Consider the following 2715-nt stretch of genomic DNA (forward strand, 5'->3'; position numbering starts at 1 on the left):
TTGCAGAAATGCCTCATAACTGAAATCCCCTGATTTTATTTGCTACAGGATTACACTTCATATCTATAAAAAAATCTTTAAACAGGCTCTGAAAAACAGTAAAAAAGATCTATTAAGTGTAAAAGTTATTGACCAAAACGCTTTCAAGTACTAAAATAACATTTAAATGCAGGAATTCATTTAATTCAATGCATATTTTGGCAATTTTTTTACTTTATTTTAATAACTTTTGCATTTTTTACATCACTTTAAACACCCTGTCCAACATTTTGGCAGGATATTTACATTTTGACAGGTTTTTTATGAACTATATTTTATTTATATACAAAAATGTTGTTAAAAACAAGTTCTCTTGCGTTTTAAAGTATTATCTGTTACTTAAGTTCTTAATTTTGCTTTGAATAAAAATGTACTGAAATGGACTGATTTTTTTAGCATGAAAACGTCTAACGTACTGATTTCGTACATAAAAAATCTGGCAACCCTAACGAAACTGAGTGTTCGGAAAAGCAATCATAGTATGTTATGGATTGCTTGATTTTGTATGGTTACCTCAAAGCAATCATGATAGTTAACCATAACAAGCTCTCCCACTGAATATGGCACTTACATTAATCATCAGCCATACAGGTGCTTGATATACATATCTATGACTGCAATCTGAAATAAAATTTTTTAATTTTTTAATGAGAAAAGCTTACAATTTATAAGCTGATCTGGGGTTGGATTCTGGACACTGAAAATTATGTGCACTCCTAATTTTGCGATTTAGGAATAGTGTTGTCACTTGAGATTATTTTTAAGTACCAAACTTGAAGGAACAAAAAAAAAATCGGGCCTTTAAATAAAAGATTTATGTAAAAGATGTATGTATTAAAAAACATTTGTAAAATATGTATGTATCTCTGAGATTAATTCAATTCATATCAAATATTTTTTGTTACTTAAGTATAGATTGTTGTTTAACTTCCACAATTCATTTTCAGATCACACATTTATTCTGCACTTAAATGGCCAATATTGGTTATTTCAATATGAGATATGCAACCCTGTGTTTGTACCAAACAACCAAGATTGATAGGTAGGGTGTTTTATCAATCTTGCCAATGAACAATCAGCTGTTCAGTACAAAATGTAAGCAAACAAGCAAATGCAACAACAATTTCAAGGAGGAGGCAACACTTGGTTGCCACATTTAAATAAACTTGATCTGAAAGCATTGTGCATACCTACAAGTGAAAAAGAATGGGTAGGTTCAGAAGGTGCAGAAGTTGAGCGCAACCGTTGCTAAAAAAATCAATGATCGTAATGCGTCTTCTGAACGGCTTGATACATTAGCTGTCAAATTCAAAACACACAACACGTTGTCTCAAATGATCAGAAAAATATTACGATCATCTAACACGCAACTGTTCAGTTGATCAGAAGTACAAAACAACGCGTTCAGAAGGTGCAATCGCAACAGTTACTGAGCTGTTGCGCCTTCTGAACGTGCCCAATCAGATGTTTTGCAGAAATGCCTCACAGCTGACATCCCCTGATTTCATTTGCTACAGGATTACACTTCATATCTATAAAAAAAATCTTTAAACAGGCTCTGAAAAACAGTAAAAAAGATATATTAAGTGGAAAAGTTATTAACCAAAACGCTTTAAAGTACTAAAATAACATTTAAATGCAGGAATTCATTTAAATCAATGCATATTTTGGTAATTTTTTTACATTTTTTTTAATAACTTTTGGCATTTTTGCATCACTTTAAACACCCTGTCCAACATTTTGGCAGGATATTTACATTTTGACAGGTTTTTTATGAACTATATTAAGGGTATTCATCAAACCTTATAAATGCATTGTAAACCGTATAAACTTATAATTGTGTAAACCTTATAAATGAACTGTCAAAATTTGTATGGAAACTCGTTTACACATTTCTGATAAATTTATCCAGCGATTTCACTGAATAAACTTGATAAACTGAAGACAATGCAACTCTGTCGCAACTCTAGCTATGTTTTCTTAGGCAATAATCGGGATCCGCATACAAATTTTGCACGCAAATTCAACAACGATATGATCCTGATAGAGATCTGGTTCAATTATTATCCCGTCTGTTTGTTTTGTTTCACTGATAATTCGCAAAGTTTGGTAGCCGTGATAAATGAATTCATACACAACCAGACATTCTGCCATTGTTTCTTATAACTTGCTTCAAATAAATAGCCTTTATGTTATATGTTAAGGTGACCAGAATTTTTTAACATTCCAGGAGGACAAATTCTCCACATTGAAAACACAAAACATTTTTTATATTTATTTTAACACATAAATAACGAATAAATTACAATTCAAAGTTTCTCTAATCATAAGTCAAACAAGTTAATAGTACACTGCGTTGCATGTTGCGAGAAAGTGCGATTTTGCTTTCATTCTCCACACTGTAAAAAACATATAACGAATTTTAACACAACACTTTTATTTTGTTTTTATTGTTAATTTTAGGCGCTTTTGTTTAACAAAACGTTTTGCAAAAACGCTTAACATTATTTATTAAAATATAATGAAAGTGTTGTGCTATAATTTTAGTCATGTTTTTTTATAGTGTTAATAATAAAAGAAATCTACGTTCTACGAAAGAGAAGAATTTTCTGACTACACTGTAGTTTAGAATTAATAAAAAGGGTTATTTTACGTATAATAAAACTTAAGTATTTT

This window comes from Rhagoletis pomonella, unplaced genomic scaffold (genome assembly GCF_013731165.1).
Source record: "Rhagoletis pomonella isolate Grant_MI unplaced genomic scaffold, Rhpom_1.0 Rhpom_scaffold_00006, whole genome shotgun sequence".
In the NCBI taxonomy this organism is placed as follows: domain Eukaryota; kingdom Metazoa; phylum Arthropoda; class Insecta; order Diptera; family Tephritidae; genus Rhagoletis; species Rhagoletis pomonella.